This window comes from Schistocerca piceifrons, chromosome 11, assembly GCF_021461385.2.
Source record: "Schistocerca piceifrons isolate TAMUIC-IGC-003096 chromosome 11, iqSchPice1.1, whole genome shotgun sequence".
NCBI classification, from domain to species: Eukaryota; Metazoa; Arthropoda; class Insecta; order Orthoptera; family Acrididae; genus Schistocerca; species Schistocerca piceifrons.
In genome coordinates this window covers 63,199,483-63,212,350 of record NC_060148.1, presented here as the reverse complement: position 1 = coordinate 63,212,350, position 12,868 = coordinate 63,199,483, and the positions used below count along the sequence as shown (strand labels likewise).

The window sequence follows — 12,868 nt, the reverse complement described above, 5'->3', positions numbered from 1 at the left end:
TGATCTTTTTCGGGCCACAGCGACGTCAGTGATTTTGATGTTTTCTCAGATTCGCGGTATTCACAGTACACCCGTCAAATGGTCGTACGGGAAAATCCCAACTATCTTGGAGATGCTGTGTCCAGTCTCTCGTGGGCCGACTATAACAGCACTTTCAAACTCACTTAAATTTTGGTAACTTCCCACTGTAGCAGCAGTAACCGATTTAACAACTGCACCAGACACTTGTCTTATACAGGGTGTTACAAAAAGGTACGGCCAAACTTTCAGGAAACATTCCTCACACACAAATAATGAAAAGATATTACGTGGACATGTGCCCGGAAACGCTTAATTTCCATGTCAGAGCTCATTTTACTTTCGTCAGTATGTATTGTACTTCCTCGATTCACCGCCAGTTGGCCCAATTGAAGGAAGGTAATGTTGACTTCGGTGCTTGTGTTGACATGCGACTCATTGCCGGTGATGTCTTGATTGGGCCCCATGTTCTTCCACCTACGCTCAATGGAGCACGTTATCATGATTTCATACGGGATACTCTACCTGTGCTGCTAGGACATGTGCCTTTACAAGTACGACACAACATGTGGTTCATGCACGATGGAGCTCCTGGACATTTCAGTCGAAGTGTTCGTACGCTTCTCAACAACAGATTCGGTGACCGATGGATTGGTAGAGGCGGACCAGTTCCGTGGCCTCCACGCTCTCCTGACCTCAACCCTCTCGACTTTCATTTATGGGGGCATTTGAAAGCTCTCGTCTACGCAACCCCGGTACCAAATGTAGAGACTCTTCGTGCTCGTATTGTGGACGGCTGTGATACAATACGCCATTCTCCAGGGCTGCATCAGCGCATCAGGGATTCCGTGCGACGGAGGGTGGATGCATGTATGTATCCTTGCTAACGGAGGACATTTTGAACATTTCCTGTAACAAAGTGTTTGAAGTCACGCTGGTACGTTCTGTTGCTGTGTGTTTCCATTCAATGATTAATGTGATTCGAAGAGAAGTAATAAAACGAACTCCAACATGGAAAGTAAGCGTTTCCGGACACATGTCCACATAACATATTTTCTTTCTTTGTGTGTGAGGAATGTTTCCTGAAAGTTTGGCCGTACCTGTTTGTAACACCCTGTATAGACGTTGCCGACCGCAGCGATATACTCTGTCTGTTTGCATCTCTCTGTATTTGAATACGTTTGCCTATACCAGTTTCTTTGGCGCTTTAGTGTATAATTGCTAGTTAAATGTAATAAACGCTGTAAAGGCTTAAAACTTCGACATTCGTTTGGAAACACCTGGTAGTACTAATTTTCTCCAATCAGCCTTTAATTAGTGAGGATAGTACTCTTCTCTGTCTGAAAGCCAGAACTCATCTTATCTAGCCCGTGGAAGGATTTCTCTACGATCAAATACATTTCCCTGGGAGTGGGAATGGAACACCAGTGCGGAAGCCACAGAAATAATCTCTCGGATGTTCTCTCCCTATGCGATGTCTGGGACAGAGTGGGTCCACACAACGCGAACATCACAACTTGCGCCGTTTGCCTGTCCCTGTCTGACTGATAAGGACCCCTACACACTGTGGCAGTAGGATTGCTCGCACCAACAAGACGGTTTGCAGATAGGCCGTACTTTGCCAGAACCCTTCTAACAAAACTCAAGTTTTCCTTGCGCCTTCCCTAATACTGGTCTTACGTGACCAGAACATTTCACATCATCTCTTAGTTATACCTGTCGATACTTACGAATTGTGATCTTCTAAAAGTGAAGTTGTGATGGTTTACAGCTGTTCTTTTCTTCTTTTTAGAGGCTTTTTCTTACATTTACTCACATTTAAAAAGGGCTACCAGTATTATGAGAAGTAAAAATTTTCCTCACATCTTAGTCGGCCGGAGTGGCCGAGCGGTTCTAGGCGCTACAGTCTGGAACCGCGCGACCGCTGCAGTCGCAGGTTCGAATCCTGCCTCGGGCATGGATGTGTGTGATGTCCTTAAGTTAGTTAGGTTTAAGTAGTTCTAAGTTCTAGGGGACTGATGACCTCAGAAGTTAAGTCCCATAGTGCTCAGAGCCATTTTTCTTCCACATCATACTGATTTTCCTTTTGATCGTCCAATGACGTACTTCTGTAGACGATATGCAATTTTAGTGTTGCTGACATTAACTGATAAATCGTCATTCACTGTAATGTACTGTGTAATTTTCAGTGCGATAGGGTCTGCAGCTCTGATGAATTTTTTGTAAGATTTCATGATGGCTTCATCTGCCATTCTCTTTATTTCATGTACGATTTTACAATTTAGGCGTAAGGCCGCTTTCAGGTATCTGAAACGGAAGCGTTATACATTGGATACATTAGTGACACCTGTGATTTTGATGTAGGAACAAGTCATATCTGTATATATACCTTATAACTTACTGTATGGGTGATTTTTTTAGTAGTACATTATGCCATGCACGTCGTTCCTCCTATGATTCGATGTTATGCTCATAAAATAAATCAGAGATGTTTTACACTATTTTAGAAGCACGTTACTTTCGAGCAGTTGTTGCAAAGCTCTTATATATAAGACTCGTGTTTTAACGTACTTAACACTACGAAGGTTACAATTATTTTGCAGAAATTAGTTAACCAACCCGCATATGCTTTTGTTCTCAATTATATTCAATTATCATTCGTCATTGGTGTAAATATCACTGTAACTTCTTTGAAATAACTTATAAATATTTGTTCTTTTATTGTCGGAGCACGTCACTTTAACCAGAGACAAAAACGAAACACACAAAAATAAAGTCCTTGTATGGCCATTATTTCCGATTAAATTCACTCATACACTAGTTGCAGAACCACTAACAATCTACTGCGATTATTCAGACACATACCACATAAACCAGAACCGTTTTCACAATTAGGAATCTACAAAGTTAACTATGTAGAGTTCTGGGAACTGGGGTGATGCAAAACTTCTGTTGTTGTGTGTATTTCGAATATAATTCATAAAAGTGAGCAGAGTGTGGGGAATAGACTCCAAAAGCTCTTTTCACAGTGGAAACGTACGATTGCCACCTTAGTCGATAGTCTGCAGCATACTTTATGCTATGGCTTGTGTACATTAGATTCTTATATGTCTGTTCCTGGAGATGTACACACTCACTGACGTAAAATATTTTAATTGTTCCAGGGAAGTCTCGTACTGTGAATGTGTGATCCCCCAGAATTACAGACGGCGAATGAACATTGCCGTGGAACGGTATAGGAATATGTATTGACGTAATGGATAGTTCATACCATTCATCAGTCGATAATATCACTTTAACGTTGCAAAATTAAGGGTTTTCAAGGACGACCACCAGATAGAACTCTCGATGAGAAATCATACCAATGCTAACATGTTTACAGCCTTTGTTGTTTAAACTGTAGTTAACTTTAGACAACATTATTACCACATCATGTGACACCTTCATTTCGTCTGCTGTTGCTGCTACGTGCTGTGACACCTTACCCATTTGTCCGTTGTCTAGCGATTCGGTGAGCTGTTCATTTGAGAGTTGGCAACACTCTCTTAGGATTTGAAGGTTGGCTACAGCGCGCATACACAAGCTCTGGAATCTAAGATATTGTTGTCGCGCTTCGTAGCGCACGGATTAACCAGTGGCAGTTTGGAGGCCCGTGTAGGAGCCCGCATGCTGTGGTGCGCACGTGACCGCCGGCAGCGACACAGGATTTGGTACCGAGTTGATATTTTTTTATAATTTGCAGCGCTCTTATTAATTTAAAGAAAAGGGTTTGTGTATGTGCGTAGCAGCAGACGGTAATTTTGATAATGGTAGGAGTTGAATTCTTAAGGAAAACCATTGTTAGGTGAACAGATTAAGTATTGATTTTTGTCATTGATTTCTTTTGTAACTGTCAGGGAATTGTTTCACTATGTATTTAATTGAGAAGTATTTCAGACTGTCTCAAGAGTTTGATTAATTTGTAATGCCACTGGAGGCAGATTTACACACGAAGCAATTGCTGAAAGAGCTTATAGCGTTTTATTGATTGAATGAGAAAGAATCGCTTTCAGAATATAGTTTTTGAAAAATGGAATTACGTGTTTGGGTTATAATTTAGCAAGTTAAGATTTGAGCAAACCCTTTCTCTTGAATTACATGTAGTTGTGGTAAGCAGCAACAGCAGGAACCGCCATACAGAACATGCATTGCACTCAGCATGAATAATAGGTTCCTTTATGTTTCTGTTAAATAATGGAATGCAGCAGATCAGGCAGTGGCAGCAGAAAGACCAAGTAAGTTATTTGTTGTGCACAGGGCCAATTAAAAAAAAAATAATAAAGTTTAGGCGATCTCTGTAATAGTAAAGTTAACGACAGTACAAGATCGAGATTTTCAGTAGAAAACACGACATAAGAAGATAGAGCTCGCGACTTTCACATTATTTGTTATTTATATAATTCTTTGCAACTTTAAAAAGTATATAAGTGGCACAAAAAAATGGTTCAAATGGCTCTGAGCACTATGGGACTCAACTGCTGAGGTCATTAGTCCCCTAGAAAGAACTAGTTAAACCTAACTAACATAAGGACATCACAAACATCCATGCCCGAGGCAGGATTCGAACCTGCGACGTAGCGGTCTTGCGGTTCCAGACTGCAGCGCCTTTAACCGCACGGCCACTTCGGCCGGCCATAAGTGGCACACACTGGTCTTTTCTGCCAGTTCATCACAAGAATGAACAAGATGATGATAATATGTGGCCGGCCGCGGTGGTCTAGCGGTTCTAGGTGCTCAGTCAGGAACCGCGCGACTGCTACGGTCGCAGGTTCGAATCCTGCCTCGGGCATGAATGTGTGTGATGTCCTTAGGTTAGTTAGGTTTAAGTAGTTCTAAGTTCTAGGGGACTTCTGACCGCAGATGTTTAGTCCCATAGTGCTCAGAGCCATTTTTGATAATTTGTGGAATTACTGTGTCTGTTGTTGACTCAAGAGAGGGCAGTGCGTGTGTACTACAAGTCAGGTTCGCTGATGTGCCTACTATTAATTTCTGTTTAGTGAGTACACAACTTCGGTGTATTCAAGAAGATGACAACATAACTTAGACATTCCTTATTTTGTTATGTCCGGCCCCGGTAGCTGAGTGATATTCGCTGCTCGGCCGCCGAGCCGGACGGACGTGTGGCGGCAGCGCTGGGAGGGCTGGCGTAAACAGCGGCTGTGTGGCTGTTACGAAGGTCAGTAGAGCGCTTTGTTTACTTTGCATCTTTCAGTGATTTAAAATGACAAAATGAACGAAATTGGCTGTGAAAGAAGAGATACGGTTAGATTCACTTTTGATTGGACCTGTAAAAGACCAAAGGCTTTTGAGATCAAAAGATGGCTTTCAGAAACAGTTAAGATCACAGGAGACGAAATTATTGGCGTTCATCTATCTTTTGTTTCAAATTCTGCCTTTTTGAAATTGATTACCTCTGATTTGTGCTCGTCGATAGTTGACAAGTGTGGTGACAAATTGAAATTTAATCATGCAGACGGAACCGTTAGTGACGTTCTTGTTTCCCATGCTGGGCTAGGCATTCGAACAGTGAGAGTTTTCGAACTGCCGTTCGAGGTCCCTGCCGGAGCAATCAATGCTGCTCTTCAGCCCTATGGTAGGGTTATATCTAATATTGCAGAAAAATGGCCGGAGCAATATATGTTTCCGGTTTTGAATGGAGTTAGACAGATTAAGACTGAGCTCTTACGGCATATCCCTTCTTACTTGAATATCTGTGGCCATCGTGCTCTCATAATTTATGATGGGCAGCCACGGACTTGTGCGTTATGTAACGCAACAGGGCACGTCAGAAGTGAGTGCAGTAGGAGGCGGGTTCCTCAGTTACTGACTAACGAGGCGGCTGTCCCAGGACAAGTTGTTGGCGCCGGCCGCGGTGGTCTCGCGGTTCTACACGCGCAGTCCGCAACCTTGCGACTGCTACGGTCGCAGGTTCGAATCCTGCCACGGGCATGGATGTGTGTGATGTCTTTTTTTTTTTTTTTACTTTATTGTTATTTTGACACCTGAACAATCAGGTAGGCTGGCAGCAGCACAATACGCCGCTCTTCAGCCGAAGAGAGTACAAGGAAATAAACAGAGAAGAGACATCACTTAGAAAAACGGCGGGAAAAAACAGTAGACACAAGAACATAAAGGCACAAGAAGCCGTTCACACTCGATGACAATCCACACTACGAACTGTTGACACGACGCACAAACACTGAAGAATACGATGGCACTGGTGAACAATGGAGTGTGACGGTGAACACTGAACACTAAACATGACGGCACACACGATACACTGATGGCGGTGATCTCCGGCGCGCGAATGTCCACTGAGCGTGTGCGAGTCCAGGGACCTGCCAAGAGGGGAACAGGGGTGAGGTGGGGTAGAGGGGAGAAAAAAAGGATGCCATTGGCTTAGGAGATGGGGGCAGGAGGAGAGGGGCAGGGGAGGGGAGGCCCGGGGGAGGAGGGGGGAGAAAAGGAGGAGGGAGGGAAAAGGAAGAGAAGGGAGGGAGGGTGCCCAGAGGAGTAAGTGCAGGAGGAGGGCGGGAGGATCAAAGTTGGTAGGAGGGGTAGATGGAGGGGAGGAGGGCATCATCAGGGAGAGGGAGCTGGCGGAAGCCACCTTGGGAGAGGGTAAGGAGGGTGGAGAGATGGAGACCGGGTGGGACGTGCGAATACAGGCGCGGCAGCGGCCGGGGGTGGGAGAGGATCGGGGAGACGAGTGGGTGAGGAGGATCGAGTTTGCGGGAGGTGTACAGGATCTGTATCCTTTCAAGGAAAAGGAGGAGGTGAGGGAAGGGGATGAGATCATACAGGATCCGCGTGAGGGAGGGGAGACGGATGCGATAAGCGAGGCGGAGAGCATGACTTTCAAGGATTTGGAGGGATTTATAAAAGGTAGGGGGGGGGCGGAGATCCAAGCCGGATGGGCATAACAAAGGATAGGGCGGATGAGGGATTTATAGGTGTGGAGGATTGTGGAGGGGTCCAGACCCCACGTACGGCCGGAGAGGAGCTTGAGGAGACGGAGTCGGGAACGTGCCCTGGCTTGGATTGTCCGAAGGTGGGGAGTCCAGGAGAGGCGACGGTCGAGGGTGACGCCAAGGTACTTAAGGGTGGGAGTGAGGGCTATAGGACGGCCATAGATGGTGAGATAGAAATCAAGGAGGCGGAAGGAAGGGGTGGTTTTGCCTACAATGATCGCCTGGGTTTTGGAGGGATTGACCTTGAGCAACCATTGGTTGCACCAAGTGGTGAACCGGTCAAGATGGGATTGGAGAAGGTGTTGGGAGCGCTGCAGGGTGGGGGCAAGGGCAAGGAACGCGGTGTCATCGGCAAACTGGAGGAGGTGGACGGGGGGTGACGGCGGCGGCATGTCCGCCGTGTACAAAAGGTACAGAAGGCGGGAGAGGACGGAGTCTTGGGGCACACCGGCAGAGGGGAAAAAGGTGTGATGTCCTTAGGTTAGTTAGGTTTAAGTAGTTCTAAGTTCTAGGGGACTGATGACCACAGCACTTGAGTCCCATAGTGCTCAGGGCCATTTGAACCAAGTTGTTAGCATGCAAGTGACGTACGCTGCCGCGGCAGCTAGCCGGGCCCCCTATCAACAGAATATGGCCGAGCAGGCGGGACCTTCCGACGCGCGCACGGAAACGGGAGGCACCGCGGAGTTCACTAACGAGGACAATCAGAATCTGGCCAGTAATGATGTCACTGAGGACGCACCGCTCTTGCCCTCTGACAAGGGGAGGCCGCCAATTGTGAAATTCAGATTCGATTCATACTGCGCATAATAAAAGCTCATGGCCAGAGGTGTAATGTGGCAAAGCACCAAGATGCACTTCTCAGCCGTTGTCGAGAAAATCGAGTTAAAAGAAACCGTTGCGGTGAAATACTGTCAACGATTAATAATTTCCTACAGCGTCGTGGCGCAGCGGTAAGCGCACGGCTTCGTAATCCGAAGGTCGCCGGATCGAAACTCGCGCCAAGCAACCTTTTTTTTTCCTAGTATTTGTTTTTTTGTAATTCAAATGTATACACACACACACACACACATATATATATATATATATATATATATATATATATATATATATATATATATAATTCCCGGCAATCAGTTGCAACAATGATGCATATAATAAGTTGTTGAAAGTCGTTTGTCGTGGAAAAACTGGCGACTTCGAACCGCGGAGTTCACTAACGAGGACAATCAGAATCTGGCCAGTAATGATGTCACTGAGGACGCACCGCTCTTGCCCTCTGACAAGGGGAGGCCGCCAATTGTGAAATTCAGATTCGATTCATACTGCGCATAATAAAAGCTCATGGCCAGAGGTGTAATGTGGCAAAACACCAAGATGCACTTCTCAGCCGTTGTCGAGAAAATCGAGTTAAAAGAAACCGTTGCGGTGAAATACTGTCAACGATTAATAATTTCCTACAGCGTCGTGGCGCAGCGGTAGGCGCACGGCTTCGTAATCCGAAGGTCGCCGGATCGAAACTCGCGCCAAGCAACCTTTTTTTTCCTAGTATTTGTTTTTTTGTAATTCAAATGTATACACACACACACACACACACACACACACACACACATATTATATATATATATATATATATATATATGTATGTGTATATATATATATATATATATATATATAATTCCCGGCAATCAGTTGCAACAATGATGCATATAATAAGTTGTTGAAAGTCGTTTGTCGTGGAAAAACTGGCGACTTCGAACATCATTATGTTTTCCGGAAACAAGTTTGTATTTCACAAATGTTATTAATTGTCTTCATAATGTTAACCACGTATAGTTAACGGAAGACGTAGAAACGATATTCCGAAACGAATACGTATAGCGTAAGTCAAACGTTCGAATTAGAATAGAGACCCCACGAACACAAATTTGCTGTGGCAGGTATGAAATATAAACTCCTTTACTCGCTCGTTACACTTGAAGGACAGATGTTGAATGGGTCGATACGAGCCGCCGCATAACAGCGTAGTTGCGTGCTAACTTCGAAAGAAGGTAGATGCAGTCCCTAGCGCAACTTATAACAGCGTCGAAAATCAGTGCGTACGTGAGAGCTTTGGTACACCGTGTTAAAAAAACGGAAAAATGGAGGCGGTACAATTTGAGAGCGATCCGCCTTCAACAACATGCATAAACAATTCATTAATAGTTCATATATATATATATATATATATATATATATATATATATATATATATATATATATATATATATATATATATATTCGAATTACAAAAAACTAATAATAAAAAAAATTGCATGGCGCGAGACTCGATCCGGCGACCTTCAGATTACGAACCCGAGCGCTTACCGCTGCGCCACGACGCTGTAGGCAATTATAAATCGTAGTGAGCATTTCACCGCAACGGTTTCTTTTAACTGTCGATTTTCTCGACAACGGCTGAGAAGTGCATCTTGGTGCTTTGCCACATTACACCTCTGGCCATGAGCTTTTATTATGCGCAGTATGAATTGAATCTGAATTTCACAATTGGCGGCCTCCCCTTGTGAGTCTGACAACTCTTCCAACGAGCAACAAGCCTCACCGATAATACCTGATGTAGACATGGCAGAGTACGAAGCGGTAGCTACACACGAAAGGGCCAACATCCCAGAGGGCACTACAGTGGATGGACATAAAGAGGAAGTGATACAACAGAAAACTGACAACCACACAGATGACAGGATACCACAGACAGGTTCAGGAAACGTCAAAAGAAAAGGAGGGGCGCAAGAAGACGAACCAGTGACACCACCCGTCTCACGTGTCGTAGAAACAGCAGCAACGGCCGACTCAGAAATTAACGGAGCTCAAAAATCTTCCGCCACGAAGGCGGGACAGGTGACTTCTCCTCGACCTTCCATGGAGTCGCCAGGAAGTTCACCAAAGGTTTCACCGACGATATCACCGAAATCATCAAAAAATAAAAAGAGGCGAAGAGCACATCAAGCTGCAGAGAATTTGGCCCCTCCTATTAAGAGAGCGGCTGAGGAAGATACGGGAGACCGAAAAGAAGGACGAAGATATACAAAAGGAAGCGGTCGGCGAATCTTCGGATCGGAACAAGGGACACGAACGGGCTGACACGCCACACGGAACATATGAACCCTTGCATGACAATACGACATCAGATATGGACAACGAAACCCGACTTGGACAAGGACATGGACACGACATCACCGAGCCACGATTTAACTGGGCGGGCGAAAAGGAGGATCAGACCGATGCAATGGGGGCGGAATGGGGTTTTGAGGAAGAATTTTTTTATTGAAAATTGTCACACCGAACTCTAAGAAGAAAGAAAAAAAGAAAAAAAGAAGGAAAATCGTCAATGGAATACAAGTAAAATAAAATAACACTATATATATCTAACCCGGAATTATTGTACGCGGCTCCAATACCGTGTCCTCTGTTTACTGTCTTGTAGCGTCTCACAGTGGAACACACATATAACGTGACCACCTTAAACATAAACAAAATTCAGAGTCAAGCAAAGGTAACTGCACTGAAGGACTTTCTGTATCAGTCAGATACAGATATCGCCTTCCTGCAGGAAGTTAATGTCAAAGAATTGTATGTTTCAGGGTACAAAGAGGTGTTGAATGTGGCTCCAGAAAACGCGTGTGGAACAGCCATCCTTGCTAAAGAAGGGATTGAGATGACAAACGTGTGCCTTTTAGAGTCGGGGAGGGGAATTAGCTGCAAAATTTTTAACACCACTTTTATAAACCTACACTCCTGGAAATGGAAAAAAGAACACATTGACACCGGTGTGTCAGACCCACCATACTTGCTCCGGACACTGCGAGAGGGCTGTACAAGCAATGATCACACGCACGGCACAGCGGACACACCAGGAACCGCGGTGTTGGCCGTCGAATGGCGCTAGCTGCGCAGCATTTGTGCACCGCCGCCGTCAGTGTCAGCCAGTTTGCCATGGCATACGGAGCTCCATCGCAGTCTTTAACACTGGTAGCATGCCGCGACAGCGTGGACGTGAACCGTATGTGCAGTTGACGGACTTTGAGCGAGGGCGTATAGTGGGCATGCGGGAGGCCGGGTGGACGTACCGCCGAATTGCTCAACACGTGGGGCGTTGAGGTCTCCACAGTACATCGATGTTGTCGCCAGTGGTCGGCGGAAGGTGCACGTGCCCGTCGACCTGGGACCGGACCGCAGCGACGCACGGATGCACGCCAAGACCGTAGGATCCTACGCACTGCCGTAGGGGACCGCACCGCCACTTCCCAGCAAATTAGGGACACTGTTGCTCCTGGGGTATCGGCGAGGACCATTCGCAACCGTCTCCATGAAGCTGGGCTACGGTCCCGCACACCGTTAGGCCGTCTTCCGCTCACGCCCCAACATCGTGCAGCCCGCCTCCAGTGGTGTCGCGACAGGCGTGAATGGAGGGACGAATGGAGACGTGTCGTCTTCAGCGATGAGAGTCGCTTCGGCCTTGGTGCCAATGATGGTCGTATGCGTGTTTGGCGCCGTGCAGGTGAGCGCCACAATCAGGACTGCATACGACCGAGGCACACAGGGCCAACACCCGGCATCATGGTGTGGGGAGCGATCTCCTACACTGGCCGTACACCACTGGTGATCGTCGAGGGGACACTGAATAGTGCACGGTACATCCAAACCGTCATCGAACCCATCGTTCTACCATTCCTTGACCGGCAAGGGAACTTGCTGTTCCAACAGGACAATGCACGTCCGCATGTATCCCGTGCCACCCAACGTGCTCTAGAAGGTGTAAGTCAACTACCCTGGCCAGCAAGATCTCCGGATCTGTCCCCCATTGAGCATGTTTGGGACTGGATGAAGCGTCGTCTCACGCGGTCTGCACGTCCAGCACGAACGCTGGTCCAACTGAGGCGCCAGGTGGAAATGGCATGGCAAGCCGTTCCACAGGACTACATCCAGCATCTCTACGATCGTCTCCATGGGAGAATAGCAGCCTGCATTGCTGCGAAAGGTGGATATACACTGTACTAGTGCCGACATTGTGCATCCTCTGTTGCCTGTGTCTATGTGCCTGTGGTTCTGTCAGTGTGATCATGTGATGTATGTGACCCCAGGAATGTGTCAATATAGTTTCCCCTTCCTGGGACAATGAATTCACGGTGTTCTTATTTCAATTTCCAGTAGTGTATACGCACCTTCAGGCAACAATGCGAGACGAGAGGGGGCAGCTTTTTTTAAAAGTGACATTTTATTTCTACTCCAAGAAAACCCTGCAGAAATTGTGATTGGTGGAGATTTTAATTGCGTTTTAGATAAAAAGGATCAGCGACCAAATTTTAACTTCTCCCAAGAACTGCAGGCGTTGGTCACCAACATGAAGTGGTTTGACGCGTCGGAAATAAAATATCCGACGCTGGTTCGCTTCACATATATCACTGGTGCTACACAGAGCAGAATCGACAGAATATATGTCACCCCCAGTTTAGCCACCAAAGTCAGTAGTATCGGGGTGATACCAGCCGCCTTCTGTGACCACCTCGGAGTGAGGTGCAGCATCAAATTAACCAGGCAAGAGACATATTGGGGTCGCCCACTATGGAAATTAAATATCAATACCCTCTCTGAAAACGCTCTAGCTTTAAAGATGCAAGAAACTTGGCAGTCTGTTTTAAGGATGCGTACTAAATATACAGGGCTATTACAAATGATTGAAGCGATTTCATAAATTCACTGTAGCTCCATTCATTGACATGTGGTCACGACACACTACAGATACGTAGAAAAACTCATAAAGTTTTGTTCGGCCGAAGCCG

General features: G+C 46.0%; 1 protein-coding gene across 6 annotated transcripts in view; it reads left to right on the top strand.

Annotated features, from left to right (window-relative positions):
• Positions 1 to 12,868, top strand: part of LOC124720463 (26S proteasome non-ATPase regulatory subunit 10-like) — a 116,550-nt gene that overhangs the window by 22,827 nt on the left and 80,855 nt on the right. For 5 of the 6 annotated variants that reach the window (XR_007006165.1, XR_007006166.1, XR_007006167.1 and 2 more), the window contains exon 2: positions 5,136 to 5,233. The exons of the other annotated variant lie outside the window; for it this stretch is intronic. The gene's annotated coding sequence lies outside the window, so the exon portion shown is untranslated. The remainder of the gene's footprint in view (positions 1 to 5,135; positions 5,234 to 12,868) is intronic. 6 annotated transcript variants of the gene reach the window in all.